Genomic DNA, 18,805 nt, shown 5'->3' with positions numbered 1-18,805 from the left:
ATCAATGTTTTCCTGGGCTATAGGCTTACCATATTTTCATTTTTCGGAGAACATTATTCTGGTCTAATTCGTGTATATATCGCGTAAATTGTTCTCAGAACGTGTACGGGGAGTGTCTTATGCGAAGAACAAGCCCTTTAGAGAGAACTTTTTCGGCCTTGCAGAATCAATATTTTCCCTGGCTATAGGCTTACCATATTTTCATTTTTCGGAGAAAATTATTCTGGTCTAATTCGTGTATATATGTCGCGTAAATTGGTGTCAGAACGTGTACGGGGAGTGTCTTATGCGAAGAACAAGCGCTTTAGAGAGAACGTTTTCGGCCTTGCAGAATCAATATTTTCCTGGGCTATAGGCTTACCATATTTTCATTTTTCCGAGAAAATTATTCTGGTCTAATTCGTGTATATCTCGCCTTAATCGGTGTCAGAACGTGTACGGGGAGTGTCGTATGTGAAGAACAAGCTCTTTAGAGAGAACTTTTTCGGCCTTGCAGAAATGTTTTCCTGGGCTATAGGCTTACCATATTTTAATTTTTTGGAGAACATTATTCTGGTCTAATCCGTGTATATATCGCGTAAATTGGTCTCAAAACATGTACGGGGAATGTCTTATGCGAAGAACAAGCCCTTCAACGAGAACTTTTTTGGCCTTGCAGAATCAATATTTTCCTGGGCTATAGGCTTACCATATTTTCATTTTTCGGAGAAAATTTTTCTGGTCTAATTCGTGTATATATAACGCGTAAATTGGTGCCAGAACGTGTACGGGGAGTGTCTTATACGGAGAACAAGCCCTTTAGAGAGAACTTTTTCGGCCTTGCAGAATCAATATTTTCCTGGGCTATAGGCTTACCATATTTTCATTTTTCCGAGAAAATTATTCTGGTCTAATTCGTGTATATCTCGCCTTAATCGGTGTCAGAACGTGTACGGGGAGTGTCGTATGTGAAGAACAAGCTCTTTAGAGAGAACTTTTTCGGCATTGCAGAATCAATATTTTCCTGGGCTTGCCATATTTTCATTTTTACGAGAAGAATATTCTGGTCGATTTCGTGTATATATCGCGTAAATTGGTTTCAGAACGTGCACGGGGATTGTCTTATGCGAAAAACAAGCCCTTCAAAGTGAATTTTTTAGGCCTTGCAGAATCAATATTTTCCTGGGCAATAGGCTTACCATTTTTTCATTTTTCTGAGAAAATTATTCTTGGATAATTCCTTTATATATCGCATAAATTGGTGTCAGAACGCTTAAGGGGAGTGTCCTATGCGAAGAACAAGCCCTTTAGAGACAACTTTTTTGGCCTTGCAGAATCAAAATATTCCTGGGCTATAGGCTTACCATTTTTTTCATTTTTCCGAGAAAATTTTTCTTGCATAATTGATGTATATATCGCGTAAATTGGTGTCAGAACGTGTACGGGGAGTGTCTTATGCGAAAAACAAGCCCTTCAAAGAGAACTTTTTTGGCCTTGCAGAAATAATGTTTTCCTGGGCTATAGGCTTACCATATTTTAATTTTTTGGAGAACATTATTCTGGTCTAATCCGTGTATATATCGCGTAAATTGGTCTCAAAACATGTACGGGGAATGTCTTATGCGAAGAACAAGCCCTTTAGAGAGAACTTTTTCGGCCTTGCAGAATCAATATTTTCCTGGGCTATAGGCTTACCATATTTTCATTTTTCGGAGAAAATTATTCTGGTCTAATTCGTGTATATATAACGCGTAAATTGGTGCCAGAACGTGTACGGGGAGTGTCTTATACGGAGAACAAGCCCTTTAGAGAGAACTTTTTCGGCCTTGCAGAATCAATATTTTCCTGGGCTATAGGCTTACCATATTTTCATTTTTCCGAGAAAATTATTCTGGTTTAATTCGTGTATATCTCGCCTTAATCGGTGTCAGAACGTGTACGGGGAGTGTCGTATGTGAAGAACAAGCTCTTTAGAGAGAACTTTTTCGGCATTGCAGAATCAATATTTTCCTGGGCTTGCCATATTTTCATTTTTACGAGAAGAATATTCTGGTCGATTTCGTGTATATATCGCGTAAATTGGTTTCAGAACGTGCACGGGGATTGTCTTATGCGAAAAACAAGCCCTTCAAAGTGAATTTTTTCGGCCTTGCAGAATCAATATTTTCCTGGGCAATAGGCTTACCATTTTTTCATTTTTCTGAGAAAATTATTCTTGGATAATTCTTTTATATATCGCATAAATTGGTGTCAGAACGCTTAAGGGGAGTGTCCTATGCGACGAACAAGCCCTTTAGAGGCAACTTTTTTGGCCTTGCAGAATCAAAATTTTCCTGGGCTATAGGTTTATCATTTTTTCATTTTTCCGAGAAAATTATTCTTGCATAATTGGTGTATATATCGCGTAAATTGGTGTGAGAACGTGTACGGGGAGTGTTTCATGCGAAAAACAAGCCCTTCAAAGAGAACTTTTTTGGCCTTGCAGAATTAATGTTTTCCTGGGCTATAGGCTTACCATATTTTCATTTTTTCGAGAAAATTATTCTGGTCTGAATCGTGTATATCTCGCTTAAATTGTTGTCAGAACGTGTACAGCGAGTGTCGTAAGTGAAGAACAAGCTCTTTAGAGAGAACGTTTTCGGCATTGCAGAATCAATATTATAGGCTTACCATATTTTCATTTTTCCGAGAAAATTATTCTGGTCTAATTCATGTATATCTCGCCTAAATCGGTGTCAGAACGTGTACGGGGAGTGTCGTATGTGAAGAACAAGCTCTTTAGAGAGAATTTTTTCGGCATTGCAGAATCATTATTTTCCTCGGCTATACGCTTGCCATATTTTCATTTTTACGAGAAGAGTATTCTGGTCTAATTCGTGTAAATATCGCGTAAATTGGTTTCAGAACGTGCACGGGGATTGTCTTATGCGAAAAACAAGCCCTTCAAAGTGAATTTTTTTGGCCTTGCAGAATCAATATTTTCCTGAGCTATAGGCTTACCATTTTTTCATTTTTCCGAGAAAAATACTCTGGGCTATTTCGTGTATATATCGCGTAAATTGGTGTCAGAACGTGTACGGGGAGTGTTTTATGCGAAAAAGAAGCCCTTCAAATAGAACTTTTTTGGCCTTGCAGAATCAATGTTTTCCTGGGCTATAGGCTTGCCATTTTATCATTTTTCTGAGAAAATTATTCTTGGATAATTCCTTTATATATTGCATAAATTGGTGTCAGAACGCTTAAGGGGGTGTCCTATGCGAAGAACAAGCCCTTGAGAGACAACTTTTTGGCCTTGCAGAATCAAAATTTTCCTGGGCTATAGGCTTACCATTTTTTCATTTTTCCGAGCAAATTATTCTTGCATAATTGGTGTATATGTCGCGTAAATTGGTGTCAGAACGTGTACGGCGAGTGTTTTATGCGAAAAACAAGCCCTTCAACGAGAACTTTTTTGGCATTGCAGAATTAATGTTTTCCTGGGCTATAGGCTTACCATATTTTCATTTTTCGGAGAACATTATTCTGGTCTAATTCGTGTATATATCGCGTAAATTGGTCTCAGAACGTGTACGGGGAGTGTCTTATGCGAAGAACAAGCCCTTTAGAGAGAACTTTTTCGGCCTTGCAGAATCAATATTTTCCCTGGCTATAGGCTTACCATATTTTCATTTTTCGGAGAAAATTATTCTGGTCTAATTCGTGTATATATGTCGCGTAAATTGGTGACAGAACGTGTACGGGGAGTGTCTTATGCGAAGAACAAGCGCTTTAGAGAGAACTCTTTCGGGCTTGCAGAATCAATATTTTCCTGGGGTATAGGCTTACCATATTTTCATTTTTCCGAGAAAAATACTCTGGGCTAATTCATGTATATCTCGCCTAAATTGGTGTCAGAACGTGTACGGGGCGTATCGTATGTGAAGAACAAGCCTTTTAGAGAGAAATTTTTCAGCCTTGCAGGATCAATATTTTCCTGGGCTATAGGCTTACCATATTTTCATTTTTCCGAGAAAATTATTCTGGTCTAATTCGTGCATATCTCGCTTAAATTGGTGTCAGAACGTGTACGGGGCGTGCCGTATGTGAAGAACAAGCCCTTTAGAAAGAACTTTTTCGGCCTTGCAGAATCAATATTTTCCTGGGCTATAGGCTTACCATTTTTTCATTTTTCCGAGAAAAATATTCTGGGCTAATTCGTGTATATATCGCGTAAATTGGTGTCAGAACGTGTACGGGGAGTGTTTTATGCGAAAAACAAGCCCTTCAAAGAGAACTTTTTTGGCCTTGCAGAATCAATGTTTTCCTGGGCTATAGGTTACCATTTTTTCATTTTTTCGAGAAAATTATTCAGGGCTAATTCGTGTATATATCGCGTAAATTGGTGTCAAGACGTGTACGGCGAGTGTTTTATGCGAAAAACAAGCCCTTCAAAGAGAACTTTTTTGGCCTTGCAGAATCAATGTTTTCCTGGGCTATAGGTTACCATTTTTTCATTTTTGCGAGAAAATAATTCTGGGCTAATTCGTGTATATATCGCGTAAATTGGTGTCAAGACGTGTACGGGGAGTGTCTTATGCGAAAAACAAGCGCTTCAAAGAGAACTTCTTTGGCATTGCAGAATCAATGTTTTCCTGGGCTTATAGGATTACCATTTTTTCATTTTTCCGAGAAAATTATTGTTGGGTAATTCCTATATATATCGCGTAAATTGGTGTCAGAACGCTTACGGGGAGTGTCTTATGCGAAGAACAAGCCCTTTAAAGATAACTTTTTTCGCCTTGCAGAACCAATATTTTCCTGGGCTATAGGCTTACCATTTTTTCATTTTTCTGAGAAAATTATTCTTGGATAATTCCTTTATATATCGCATAAATTGGTGTCAGAACTTTTATGGGGAGTGTCTTATGCGAAGAACAAGCCCTTTAGAAAGAACTTTTTCGGCCTTGCAGAATCAGTATTTTCCTGGGCTATAGGCTTACCATTTTTTCATTTTTCCGAGAAAAATATTCTGGGCTAATTCGTGTATATATCGCGTAAATTGGTGTCAGAACGTGTACGGGGAGTGTTTTATGCGAAAAACAAGCCCTTCAAAGAGAACTTTTTTGGCCTTGCAGAATCAATGTTTTCCTGGGCTATAGGTTACCATTTTTTCATTTTTTCGAGAAAATTATTCTGGGCTAATTTGTGTATATATCGCGTGAATTGGTGTCAAGACGTGTACGGGGAGTGTTTTATGCGAAAAACAAGCCCTTCAAAGAGAACTTTTTTGGCCTTGCAGAATCAATGTTTTCCTGGGCTATAGGTTACCATTTTTTCATTTTTTCGAGAAAATTATTCTGGGCTAATTCGTGTATATATCGCGTAAATTGGTGTCAGAACGTGTACGGGGAGTGTTTTATGCGAAAAACAAGCCCTTCAAAGAGAACTTTTTTGGCCTTGCAGAATCAATGTTTTCCTGGGCTATAGGTTACCATTTTTTCATTTTTGCGAGAAAATAATTCTGGGCTAATTCGTGTATATATCGCGTAAATTGGTGTCAAGACGTGTACGGGGAGTGTCTTATGCGAAAAACAAGCGCTTCAAAGAGAACTTCTTTGGCATTGCAGAATCAATGTTTTCCTGGGCTTATAGGATTACCATTTTTTCATTTTTCCGAGAAAATTATTGTTGGGTAATTCCTATATATATCGCGTAAATTGGTGTCAGAACGCTTACGGGGACTGTCTTATGCGAAGAACAAGCCCTTTAAAGATAACTTTTTTCGCCTTGCAGAACCAATATTTTCCTGGGCTATAGGCTTACCATTTTTTCATTTTTCTGAGAAAATTATTCTTGGATAATTCCTTTATATATCGCATAAATTGGTGTCAGAACTTTTATGGGGAGTGTCTTATGCGAAGAACAAGCCCTTTAGAAAGAACTTTTTCGGCCTTGCAGAATCAGTATTTTCCTGGGCTATAGGCTTACCATTTTTTCATTTTTCCGAGAAAAATATTCTGGGCTAATTCGTGTATATATCGCGTAAATTGGTGTCAGAACGTGTACGGGGAGTGTTTTATGCGAAAAACAAGCCCTTCAAAGAGAACTTTTTTGGCCTTGCAGAATCAATGTTTTCCTGGGCTATAGGTTACCATTTTTTCATTTTTTCGAGAAAATTATTCTGGGCTAATTTGTGTATATATCGCGTGAATTGGTGTCAAGACGTGTACGGGGAGTGTCTTATGCGAAAAACAAGCACTTCAAAGAGAACTTCTTTGGCATTGCAGAATCAATGTTTTCCTGGGCTTATAGGATTACCATTTTTTCATTTTTCCGAGAAAATTATTGTTGGATAATTCCTATATATATCGCGTAAATTGGTGTCAGAACGCTTACGGGGAGTGTCTTATGCGAAGAAGAAGCCCTTTAAAGATAACTTTTTTGGCCTTGCAGAACCAATATTTTCCTGGGCTATAGGCTTACCATTTTTTCATTTTTCTGAGAAAATTATTCTTGGATAATTCCTTTATATATCGCATAAATTGGTGTCAGAACTTTTATGGGGAGTGTCTTATGCGAAGAACAAGCGCTTTAGAGAGAACTTTTTTGGCCTTGCACAATCAATATTTTCCTGGGCTATAGGCTTACCATTTTTTTCATTTTTCCGAGAAAATTATTCTGGTTTAATTCGTGTATATCTCGCGCAAATTGGTGTCAGAACATGTACAGGGAGTGTCATATGCGAAGAACAAGCCCTTTAGAGATAACTTTTTCGGCCTTTCTGAATCAATATTTTCCTGGGCTATAGCCTTACCATGGTTTCATTTTTTTCGAGAAAATTATTCATGGGTTATTCGTGTATATATCGCGTAAATAGGTCTCAGAACGTTTACGGGGAGTGTCTTATGCGAAGAACAAGCCCTTTTGAGACAACTTTTTCGGCCTTGCAGAATCAATATTTTCCTGAGTCATTTTCTTTACCATTTTTTTATTTTTCCTAGAAAATATTTCTGGGGTAATTCGTGTATATCTTAAGTAAATTGGTGTCAGAACGTGTACGGGGAGTAATGTATGCGAAGATCAAGCCCTTTACAGATAACGTTTTCGTCTGTGCAGAATCAATATTTTTCTGGGCCTTACCGTTTTTCGGGCAACTACGAACTGAACTGACTCATACAAAGTCCGTCCAGTTTTGGATACGTTCAATTTTATTCAGCCATCAGGTTACAATGAAAATCTGCTCATTGGTACAACTATTAATAAATGTAAGAAGAATAACTAAATCACAGAGGGCGGAAAGAAGTCCTATCATCATGCTTGCTTTCGTTACGCTGGGAAGAATGGTATTAAAATTTTTCTTATGGGATGTATAGCAATATAGAGAATTTTATGGGTAAGACCTCCTGCGGAACAACGAGAAGAAATTGGTTTAACCAAGAGGCGTGATTTTTAATAACGATATCCTGAGAGGCCAGCAAAGACACCAATGAAAACATGGGGGAAATCACTTGTACTTACCTAATCAATTAAAAAAGTATAAATAATGGATATGAAAGTGGAGCATCTCATGCGCAATGCCAAGACGTGGGATCGTTCCCCACCAGCAGCAAGTTGTCATTTCATCCATATTTTTGTCATTAATTGGTCTCCAAAATTGGTCTGCTTGGAATTAGTAATGATCACCGGGTAGGCAAAGTGCTTGAAAACAAATCGTCCACGCAGAGAATCTTATGAGCTAGCAAACGGCATCACACTATGGCATGGAGACTCCAACCAGAAGCGTCCGAGAGGGGCCCAGTTGCCTTGAAAGTGTACTTCTATGACTCGATCCTACAATTTGACAATTCAAACGCTCTGATTTTAGAGTTTCGTTACGAGGGGCGCGCCTATATTACACAGGGGCACGGTGTGCACGAGTTCTCCGCGCTCACAGAACTTAAAAGGCAAATCGTAAACGCGCACTCACGGCAACGCAGCCCGAGCACTTTCTGCTCTGCAGGATTGCCCTTGCCGCGTGTAGCATGTAGCACCAGTGTGGAGACCGAAAGGGTGTTGTTTTGCTTGGGGTTTGACGCAGTGATAAGTTGATCCGCCTTGTGGCTCTCTTCTCTTTGTCAGCATCAGCGTCCATTCCTTCTGTCAGTCCAAAGTCCTCGTCGATGCACGGCATATGGCGCAGGCGGCGGTGTGAGCGCAAAAGTAGAATAAGTCGGGAATCGGTGACGCTGCTGCGGTGGCCGCGTTCACGGCTGCATTCATGGAGGGCGTCATTCAGCACTTGCCATGGAGCTGCGCTGAAGGTGGCTGCCTGTTCTGGCTTAGGTCGCCTGCCGCCTACTGCCGCCGTGCGCTGTATTTGACCTTCCCCGGCTGTGATAGGTCAAGAGAAATATAAGGACATAATTAACCTCAGTGTCACCAAGCGCTGGGGAAGCAAAATTGAAAGGGCTCACTCCACGGTCAATCCGCGCATGCCGTTCCTGGTACAAATTTCCACTATCGGCAGCTTTCTTGCACTATATGTATTTCATTTCTAGCGTTATTTTTTTGCAACCTGTCGTTTGTTTTCTTTGGATGACTTCCGCCGACTACGTGCAGAATGCTTTATATTTCTCTCTGATCTATGCGGTCTGCATTTTAGACTTTCATGAAAGTGACCGCATATATACGGTCGTTTTCATGAAAGTTATTAGGCAGTGCGCTACCGCATGCAGTATACTTCCTGCGGTAGCGCACTGCCTAATAACTAAGTATGCGCTACACGTTATACTATATCCTTTCAGTCATACAATTATTTTATATCGTTGACATACCCATACTATGTCTGCTTCCGACATTTTTAATGTATACCATAGTACGTAAACCTAAAATAATTTGCAGCGATGAAAAAACTGCAGATCAAATGATTTGGAATCTATATACAGAGAACCTTCGTGTGAGTGCATAATGCGTTGAAACACGAGTACAAACACACACACACGCACGCACGCACAAATTATATCGAGCCTTTTGTTAGGCGCAGCTGCTGACTACTAGCGAGCGAGACCGATACCTTGAACGCATCATGGTTTCAAAAGCAGCATGAGCATACGCATGTAGCGCAATTCGAATAAATTCTATCTGTAAGAAGCGTTCACTTCCTCATTACTCTGCAGCGGGGATGCGCGAAGAGGAACTTTCTGGTTCTTCGTTTTCTTTCATCCGCAAGGCCGGGGCGGACGTAACCACGGATGCTCGGAAGCGAGCGTCGGTGGTTCCTGCAAGGAACCCAGCGGCATGCCCGGAGCGTGCTCTCCGCTGTGATTGGTTGGAATATTCGTCAAAGGAAAAGCCAGGCCAGAACTCCCATAGTAACAAAACTCGAGCAGGTTTGCGCAAAAAAGCTTCGCTTTTTAAAATAGTCGCAGTTTCCCCTGAAAGGCGAAGCATAGATTTCAATAGGAAAATATTAAACTGCCATACGTAGTACGGATAGCAGTTTAATCACTCGCATATATTTGTAAACTTTTGCTTGCTAACTGAATTAATCACGGTGTAACGCACACACAGGCAAACATGAACACATATCACTCGACGAGCATGGGCACTCACTGTCAGCACGCTGGCGTGAGCAAGAGTGATTGCAGCAGCGAGCAAAATACCCTTCGTGCTACCTCTTGTTTCAACGCAAGCTAAGCAGCGAAAAGAGACCACATGAAGCCATCAGCCCTGGGCGCACCTAGGCTCTGTGCCCACCGCAGATAGCTTTGAAGATAGGGATATTGCGGCCGCACCCTTGGCAGCCGCAGCCGCAGTAAAACGCTTCCAGGTGCCTTGCAGGCAATGGAAGACGGCGGGCTTTCACCCTATCTTCCTCCTTTGCGTGCGCGAGGTCGAGCCACCATCCTCTGCTCACTCTCGCACGCATTTACCCGCACTCACACCAGACGGCTCGCAGTCGCGTTGTTATTGCACTTGTACTTTATAAGGAGCATCACGTCGGTGGTGTCGCCAACGCCGTAGGCTTAACCGCACCAGGAGTGTAGTTGTTATGACAATAAAACAAACGAAAAAGAAGCCTTGTTATAGGCGCCCACAATTTCAAGGTTCCAGAAGGGCGCGAAACTGCATATAATGAAACTGCATTGAAAACAATGTACGTCTGCGCTCGTGTGTCTGAGCCTCTTCTTCGTCCTTGTCTTGTGATCAAAAAGCTGCATTCTGCATATGGGATACATTGTGCTGGAATTATCAAGATATCAAGGTTCTTGCATAATATAGCAACGCTGTCGTTCACGCAGCCAATATGTACAGGAGCCTGAAGTGGCAGCATTAATGACTGACTCCAAAACGATACAGCCAAGTTTTGGTGCTTCTCTTTCCTTTCTTGCTTTTCATCTATCGTCCCGCGCCTGTTTGCTCTGCAAAATGCCCGGCATACGCTTACGCTTTGACGTGGCTCAAACTGCACCATTATTGTTTTATTACAGTCTCCCTAAGCTTTGTGGCTGATATTTTTGGCCATGGAAGACAGGTATTGGATGTAAAAGAGTGCCCCGTCAGCATTTTAGGAATTCCCCTACAAGAAAGGCCACTGCACGTGAGCGCACCACGAGAGACCCCACAAACACACACAACACACACACACGAACGCACGCGCGCACACATTTAAGCCTGTTTCACATGCAAACGATTGAGCGAACGGAGCCAACAGCGGCGCGTCGCTGCGAAGCTTTTCGCGAGGTTTCGTTTCACATGCATTGCCGCCGCGCGTTTTCCGCCGCAGCGAATAGCAGTGCTGCTGGCAAAAAGCACGGGACTTTAAGCCAGTTTCGGTAGTTTGCGACTACCAACATAAGCATTGCTTTGTCCCTGCCTCTCAAATTTTTATTTTATGAATACATATCCTGCGCTTAGCAATTTACAATTCGTTGAAAAGCTCTCTGGGCATGTTGCCCGTACCCCGTGTAGCAAGTAAATAAACACCGTCCTATGCGCAGGCTTTCCCGCACTAGTCCTCCACAGGTCACGTGTCGAAGCGGGCCGTTCGGAAGCGGTGCTGCCGCTCTGCCGCTGCGATGAAATTCCAACTTGCCCGAACCTCGCCGCTCCCGCCGCTAGTGCCGCCGCCGCCGCTCGAAACAGATTTCTGCGGCGCGGCGGTAGGATTCGCGAGCATTTTCGCTTGCATGTGAAACAGGCTTTAGGCGCTGAAGGAAAGTAGGTAGTTCAGCTGTCCGTGGAAGGTTTACATAAGCATAAATAAAATAGGTACACACAACGTAAGGGGGTCATATATTAACCTCCTCAGCCGTTTGGTAACCAATCGGCTACGTTGCTTTTGATTATTTCAGTAATAATCTAAAAGCTACGATGACATATAATATTCATGCCGGGTATAAAATGAGATGCTTGCATAAATTCAAGGAAATGGTTTACGTTGATTGTTTTCGTCAACGTTAACGAAAATTCTCACGAATTTAGTGCACTATACTGTGTGGTCACAGGCAATGAAAAGCCCCCCTGGAGTGTCGTTCGAGTATCGCCAGTAGAAGTGAAAATCTCGGATGCAGCATCAACAAGACAATTACCATACGATGGCTATCTCCGTTTTTGTGTTTAGACCAATAAAAAGCGCTTTTACAGCAAGGAAGATGAGGAGATGGTTGCTTTTTCTACTTCCATAGAGATCTTGCTTTTAGTGGCTAACGGGGGTATGTGAGCAAAACGAAAAAAAAGTGGGGGAGGGATGTTTTACGTTGGTAACAGCGCAGTCTGCAATAAGAGCCGCGTTGAAAAGCAAGTATGTCCCAGGGTGCCCTTCGCGAGTATGGAAAGTAACCCACTTACTCAAGAAAGCTTAATGGCGTTGCCTATCCAGAATGCTGACTACGAAAGAAATGAGGCAAAAATAATTTAAAAAAAACACAAGACAATAGGCGCCATAAGGCTTCATTGCACATTTCTCCCTCCAAAGCAGGGCAGCTGCAAGTAATCTGGGACAGTGTAGGAGATCCCCCGGGCGCTATCTGAGTTGCCGATCTTGCTAGATGTGGCAGACCTACATACAACAAGGTAATTTTCCTAAATTGGCACCCCTTGACACATCGTTTTTACCCTGGCTCGCACCGTGCCGCGCAACCTGGCTGATCATTTCGTGCCAGCACCTCACGTTCTCATCGCGTCTCGAAGCATCGTTCGAGGGTCTTACCAGGCTTGTTGGAATGGGAACATATAGCGGCGTTTCCAAATCTACCCGATGGAGTGGCTGATAACATTGTATATTCTGAACAGATTCAAGGTATGGTGTTTTTCCCTTGGCCTCAGTCACATCTAAATCTGGGAATAGCTCTTCAGGGCCGATGGAGGAATGTGATGGCAGCCGTAAAATGAAAGGCTAAGTTTCAGTGCCGAGAAAATTATGATACCAATTTTATAAAGGGAAGCTTATGATAACCCCTTGGTGTTCCAAAATGGGTAATGCAAATAATAGGAAAAACGAAATATGGCTTGAAATGAAAAGGACAGCCAGTGGGAAAATGGAATAAACCAGCGATGTTAAAAAAAAATAAGAAGAGACGAAAACGAGCAAAAATGGAAAAAAAAATACGTGTGTCTTTTGTAAGGGCCCAACGATACATCAAAAGCACGTTAGTTACCACCACCCTTCCCCCTGTGTCTTTGCAAGGCCTTACAGCCATGACGACTAGCCAGCGAGTTTACTCCAAAATTTCCTCTCAGTATTTCGCGGGTCGCCTAACACCGTATACTGGGCCACCTCTTGCTTCATTTCTTAGTTTGGAAGAGAGGAGAAGGTTGAGGATTCAACGATTTTCTCGTACGACCTGTCTGTCGATCGTCGATGGAGCTCAGTGGATCGCAGAGACGCATAGGTGCCTGTGTGCCACCGCCACTGCAGCATCACGTGATGCGCTCTGTTGGCAATTCAATTCCTTGAATTATTCACCAGTCAGTGCCGCTCGTATACTGAAATAGCTACTTCTGCCTGTTCTAGATTTTCTGCCATTTGTAGCTGCTAGCCTCTTATTAGAACCACTGCGTTTATATGTGAGAGCATTGTTCGGCTACCCTACCCACTTTATTCTGTCTAGCTGACCTCGCACGGTAACCACGTAAAATTACGAAAGTCTATAGCCCTTATCTATATATATAGTCTATATATATAGTCATATATATATATATATATATATATATATATATATATATATATATATATATATATATATATATATGGCACGAGGCCATCACATGATAAGCAGGGCATCAAACCGGAACTCAACAAAAAAAAACACAGCTTTGCTCGACCCGGGATATGTAACGGAAATTGTAACCTTAGGAACGCAACCTGAATGTTTCTTTTTTTGCACTCCGAAGCAAAACCGAAAGGAAAAGTAACCATTTTAGGTTCAGATTAGCCACCTTTTCCGAGATTGTAATTCATGCATTGGCTATACCTACGGTTCAACTGTGCTACTGCATTTGTGGGCTCGGTAGCTGTGTGAAAGCAGTCTACTAATCCGTTCATCTTTACCATGCAGACACTAACGGTCGTCGCCAGCACGCTCCTGGTGGCTCTCCTGCCTGCTTACGCCGTCCGTGCACCGAATCCCGCCCCCATCTACATCGAAGATGACTGTCACAACTGGCGCCATCCACTGACTAATCTGCATGTTACTGTCCCGCCACCAGATGTCTCAACCTTCGATCCAGCCTGGCCAATCCCGACGAAACAAACTTCACCCTCAGCCGCCATAAAAGAGTGTGCCACCCATCTGCGCCGCTCTGTGGGCTCGGTAGCTGTGTGAAAGCACAGTCTACTAATCCGTTCGTCATTACCATGCAGGTTGGTAACGCGCAGGTTCTGTTTTGTAAAAAATAAAGCAATTACTTCTTAGTACAGCTGCCGAGCCCGCAGTGCTGCGTTGTTATTATTGTTGAATGTTCGCTAGTGATCCGTTCTTAAATACTTTTGTCAGGGGATATTGAAACTAACCCAGGACCCACGCTGGATTCTGTGCTCGCTGAACTAATTGTGTCCGCAGGCCAAACCAATCTTCGAACTTCAGACTGTTAAAGATCACCTGCTATCTACGGACGTGACACTGACTGACATATGCAAGCGTTTGACTGACCTTGAAGCACATTACAGTCGGCTCTCAAGCATGCGCACTGAATTAGATGACCTCAAAACTTTAAGCGCGAGAATAACCCGCCAGTATCATGACTTTGAATCCCGTATAGACGACAGCGAGAACCCCTCGCCCAGAAACAATCTGATATTTTATGGCATTCATGATCCCAATTCTAAAGAATCCTTCGCCGATTCTGAAGCAATAGTCGTTCGTGACATCAGCGAAAACGTTCAACTAACAACCAATCCTTCACATATAGAACGCGCACACCGCCTTGGACGCCATTCGCCTGATCGCGTCCGGCCTTTGATCGTAAAATTGAACTCACTTAAAGTCAAACAGTCGATTTTATCGGAAGGAAAGAAATTCAAAGACACAAATTACAGCGTCGGTGAAGATTTCTCATCCTCAGTCATGCATGCCCGAAAGCATCTAGTAACCTTCGCCAAAACAAAATATACAGCATTTAAGTTGAGCTTCGAAACATTGTTCATTGGTTCAAAACGTTACGTATTTGATGAATCCTCCCAGACAGTAAAGAAACTAACGTAGCAATCACCACGATGTCAGTTATCCTCAAACACACCCCAATCAGCACCGCAAACTACCCTATATCTTTCCGCAATTTTTACGAATATTCGCAGCTTTATTTCAAAACGTGAACTCGTCTCTAATCTTGTTTCATCCTCAAGCAGCAACTTACTCGTATTAGCAGAAACATGGCTTAATAGTGACGTCACTGATCACGAGATCATGGCTGACTTGCCGAATTTTCAAGTATTCCGCAAGGACAGCGATGGCAGAAAGGGGGGAGGAGTGCTCATAGCGGTTAGCCAGGAACTACCATCCACATTGATTGATCTTTCATCCGATCTCGAGATTCTATGGATAAAATATCAAACTACACCACAATCCGCTTTACTTGGCGTGTGCTACAGACCCCCATAAAGAAAGCCTGATTTCCCTCGCAAACTTAATTCCGCACTAAGTGAACTTTCAACCAAGCACCCTAATACACATATTATCTTGTTTGGTGACTAATTTTCCAAACATTGATTGGCCTAACCTAACTGTTGACGGAGGATGCCATAGTGAGGCAATCGAGTTTATAAATGTTTGCCTTAACTTTAACCTTACTCAAATCATATCCAAACCAACCCGTGTAACCCAAGATGGTGAAAGCATTTGAGACTTAATACTAACCAGTATCCCTGACGCCATAAAATCCATCTCATACTTGCTAGAAATAAGTGACCACGAGGTAGTTTAAGCCGACTTTATAATTACTCCACTAAAACGACAAACCACCAAAAAGACCATACGACTCTACGACAAGGTAAATTACACCGCTGTAAATAACTAACTAAGTCATTTTCTTCCAATATTCCAAGAAAATTTTCATTGTCGTCCAGTGCATGAAAACTGGACCTTATTTAAAGATAAAATAGATATATTAGTCGAAAAATTCATCCCTAAATTTAGTTTCCATGCCTGCTCTCAAAAACCATGGTTTACTAAAACGCTTAAACGACTAGAAAACACGAAAAAACGCCTCTTCCGCTCTGCCAAGCTGCGGGATAATGAAAACGCGCGGCTGAAATATTATACAGCTGAAAAACATACCTAATGGCAATTCGCAACGCTAAGCATTCTTTTTTTCCACGCTGATTTGCCGAAAATGCTGACTACCAACCCAAGAAAATTCGGGCAGGTTATAAACATAAACCACGCATGCACTGTCGCTCTTAATTACGAAAGAAGCAGGTGAAGTGGCCACCGACTTTGAATGTGATAATATGTTTAATACATCCTTTTCATCCGTATTTAGTAAAGAAACCGATGTGCCACCCCCTGTACAATCCAGTGTCTTTGGAACTCTTATGTCGCCAATTTTCTTTGTCGCATCAGGAATTTCTGCCATAATTGACAAACCTAAACTATCTTCATCAGCTGGGATTGATAACCTTAACTCAAAATTTCTAAGGAACACTCAAAACATTTGTGCATCATTTTTGTGTTTACTGTACTCACAGTCACTTTCCACGGGCCAGCTTCCTGCCGATTGGAAATACGGAAAGGTCATTCCAGTCTTCAAGTCAGGTATCAGGGAATCACCGTTAAACTACCGACCCATTTCTTTAACCAGAATCCTGTGCAAAATCATGGAGCATGTCATTTACACACATATCATGGACTTTCTCGATTCGAATAATTTCTTCAATCCTGCGCAGCATGGATTTCTCAGGGGTTTTTCGTGCGAAACTCAACTGGCCATGTTTGCGCACAACTTGCATGCAAAATTAGATTGCAATTTTCAGACTGACGCCATTTTTCTGGACTTCGCGAAATCGTTTGATAAAGTACCCCATAAGCGCCTTCTACTCAAACGTTCACTGTTAAATCTTCACCCCGACATCATAAATTGGATCTGTGAATTTCTAAATAACGGCTCTCAGGCTGTTTTTGTGAACAATGCTACCTCTACTTCCTTTCCAGTAACATCAGGCGTTCTGCAAGGGTCCGTCCTTGGCCCGATTTTATTCCTTATATACATTATATAACGACCTACCAACTCATGTATCTTGTAATATCCGAATGTTTGCCCATGACTGTGATCTTGCCATGAAAGTGATCTTAACCATGTAAAGCAATGGTGCGATGATTGGCTAATGCAACTTAACCCTCACAAATGCAAAACCTTATCTTTCAACCGACGCCGCTTTCCACTTGTTTTCTCTTGTGCGATTAGCAGCATTCCTGTCGAAGCAGTTCAATCGTTTATGTATCTGGGAGTCACTTTATGCCATGACCTTTCTTGGGCATTGCACGTCACTAACGTCATATCATCTGCAAATAAAACACTTGGATTTTTGCGACGTCATCTACATAACGCACCTGACGCAAATTGATAACGCAAATTGATAGCTTATAAAACCCTCGTGTGAACAAAATTGGAATATGCTTCACCAATTTGGAACCCGCGACAAGTTTATATTCAAGACGCCCTCGAGTCACTTCAAAACCGTGCCACTAGATTCATTCGTCGTTCATATTCTTATGATTTGAGTGTGTCATCACTAAAATTAGAATCTAATTTACCCCTTCTCTCATGTCACCGCCGTATCGCCAGTCTTTCTTTATTCTATAAACTTTTTCATAGCTCGGTGGGTATCCCGCCATACATTGATCCACCAACACGCTTATCTAATCGCACTGCTCATCCTCTTCAAGTCGCGCGCCCACGTGCACGCACCGTTACCTTTTCTACGTCATTTTTTCCTCGTACAGCTGCTGACTGGAATGGCCTTCCGGGCGACACCGCTGCCACCCCTTGTCCATCCACCTTCATAGAAACCGTCACCAATCACCTTTCACCATAGATTAACACATGGTTTCTGCTTATTTCTGTGTAACCCACCGCTTATGTAATACCCCGTTACGGGGTCTTTAAGGAATAAAAATGAAATGAAGTTTGTAAGCAAACGCCATATCAACGCGAGTGCATTAAGGGCCCCGTATGGCAGAAAATCCGGCGTCGGAGTCCTGCATTAGCCACCGTTTCGGCAAAATTGTTTCCAGCCCTATTCAGCCATGCAGGCCCTCCATGTAGCACAAGTAAGTTACTTACCTATTTGCATTTCTCAAGGTAAAATATGTCAGAATTGTAAAGTGCTACTTGCGCGCCACCTACAGACATGATAGCGTTGGAATGTAATTTGAATATACAAGAAAACATAATTCTCTTACGGGGAAACTCAAAACACAGACCCCTTTTCCAGAGTTTCTACCGATTCGTAGAGCGGCAATACCGTCCAAGATTCGCGCGCGCCTGTGCGCGCGCAAATGTCGCAGGGCTTCAAACGATGCACCCGGTTCTTTGCAACACCTCCAGATGGCGCTCACTTCCACCACATCGCGGCCTACGCAAGAGGCCGCGTTTCAACCAGAAACCTTGCCTTCGTGCATTGTGTTCACTGCCAGAGTTCCCTGGTAAACATCTTTGTTACGTCAGGTACAGTTGCCGGGAAGAGTGAGACGCAGTCAGGGATCTTTAAATGCTATCGCGTTCCGCTCGTAAAGGGAACGCTTAAGTGTTCTCCAATTTTTTTTTTTTGCGTGATTTTCAATGTAGCGCCATTGTTAGTATGGCGTTGTGTTAACGCGACCGTATTTGCATCGCATACGACGCGCGGACTCGCCAGGCTGTGATTCGTGCAAGTTAACTGTCACAGTGGACGAGAAGAAAGGAAAGCGAGGTACCGTTCTTTTATTATACGTATCCTAAGCCAACAAAGACACCAAGGACAGCATAGGGGAAATCACAGGTACTTCTTACTTGAAATAAATAACTGACAAATTAAGGGAAATAAAAGTGGATGAAAAATCAACTGGCCGCAGGTGGGGCATGAACCCACGTCTTCGCATTACGCGTGCGATGTTCTTACTAATTCAGCTACCCCGGCGCCGTTTTCCCGCCCACTTTCTGGCGTACTTATGTTTATCTACTGGAGCTAAACCTGCGAGTGGTAGCCAGCGCCAAATGTCAAATTACTCCTTGATAAACCAATAAACTCCCCTCCTGTAAAAACGCAGATTCCACAAAAGTGATATTTGGATGAAGATTGGCGACGCACTTAGTAATATCAGAAGGTGCAACACCAAAGAGTTGTCCTGCCCTAACTTCTGGCTTCTGCACTGCCGGGCGAATTCACCAC

The 18,805-nt window shown here is 42.4% G+C and overlaps 1 long non-coding RNA gene across 1 annotated transcript in view; it reads right to left on the bottom strand.

The window, feature by feature from the left end:
• Nucleotides 1-7,187: 7,187 nt before the first annotated feature.
• LOC142581922 (uncharacterized) overlaps nucleotides 7,188-18,805 on the bottom strand; it is a 58,291-nt gene continuing 46,673 nt past the window's right edge. Inside the window, exon 4 of the long non-coding RNA XR_012828322.1 lies at nucleotides 7,188-8,328. This is a non-coding gene — a long non-coding RNA (uncharacterized LOC142581922). The remainder of the gene's footprint in view (nucleotides 8,329-18,805) is intronic.

The sequence above is a fragment of the Dermacentor variabilis genome, chromosome 5 (assembly GCF_050947875.1).
Source record: "Dermacentor variabilis isolate Ectoservices chromosome 5, ASM5094787v1, whole genome shotgun sequence".
Taxonomy (NCBI): Eukaryota; Metazoa; Arthropoda; class Arachnida; order Ixodida; family Ixodidae; genus Dermacentor; species Dermacentor variabilis.
This window is presented reverse-complemented; position numbering and strand designations above follow the sequence as displayed.